We start from the raw sequence: 1,326 nt of genomic DNA, 5'->3' as shown, positions 1-1,326 counted from the left end.
TAAAAGCTGCTTCACCATGTTTAGTTCTAACTGTAGGTTTTACTAGCAGGTTTTTCACCTGGGACCTGAGAGGACGAGAAGGTGTGTACTGCTGAAGCATGTCTGACAAGTATTTAGGTCCTGCTCCATTTACTGATTTATAAACAAGCAATAGTGCTTTAAAGTCAATTCTGTGACTTACTGGAAGCCAGTGCAAGGACTTAAGAATTGGAGTAATGTGGTCAGTTCTTTTAGTTTTTGTTAGAGTCCTAGCTGCTGCATTTTGTATCACCTGAAGCTGTTTAATAGTCTTTTTAGGAAGGCCTGTGAACAGTCCATTGCAGTAATCAACCCTGCTGGAGATAAATGCATGAATGAGTTTTTCTAAGTCATGTTTTGACATCAGCCCTCTGAGTTTGAAAATATTTTTGAGGTGGTAAAAAGCTGATTTAGTTATCGCTTTCATGTGGCTGTTGAAATTTAGATCACTGTCAATTAATACACCAAGGTTTTTAACAGTATCCTTTGCCTTCAACCCTTTTGTGTCAAGGAGAGTGGCAACCCTAAGTCTTTCCTCATTTTTACCAAATATAATTACTTCAGTTTTTTCTTTGTTCAGCTGAAGAAAATTTTGAGACATCCAGGTGTTGATTTGTTCTATACACTGACACATAGATTCAAGAGGACCATAGTTGTTTGGTGATAGAGCTAAGTAAATTTGTGTGTCATCTGCATAGCTATGATATGAAATCAAATTATTTTGAATGATTTGTCCAAGTGGGAGCATATAGAGGTTGAATAATAGTGGCCCCAAGATCGACCCCTGGGGAACACCACAGGTCAAGGACGTTGGTGTTGAGGTACAGTTTCCGATGGCAACAAAGAAGCTCCTTTCTTGTAGATATGATTTTAGCCAGCTGATAACTATGCCTGTAAATCCAACCCAGTGTTCTAGTCTGTGTAGTAAAATATTGTGATCAACAGTGTCAAATGCTGCACTAAGGTCCAGTAGCACTAGGACTGATGTTTTACCTGAATCTGTGTTGAGGCGTATGTCATTGGAAACTTTAATTAGAGCTGTTTCAGTGCTGTGATTTGCCCGAAAACCAGACTGAAAGTAATCAAAATACCCATTTGATGTTAGGAAGGTGGTTAATTGATTAAAGACTACTTTTTCAATAATTTTGCCAATAAAAGGTAGATTGGATATGGGCCTGTAATTGTTTAGCATGGAGGCATCCAGGTTATTCTTCTTGAGAAGTGGCTTTACAACAGCTGTTTTCAGTGACTTAGGAAAAGTGCCAGACAGCAATGATACATTTACAATTTGAAGGACATCCGCCGCTA

The sequence above is a fragment of the Alosa sapidissima genome, chromosome 24, assembly GCF_018492685.1.
Source record: "Alosa sapidissima isolate fAloSap1 chromosome 24, fAloSap1.pri, whole genome shotgun sequence".
NCBI classification, from domain to species: Eukaryota; Metazoa; Chordata; class Actinopteri; order Clupeiformes; family Clupeidae; genus Alosa; species Alosa sapidissima.
Note: the sequence above shows the minus strand (reverse complement) of the source record.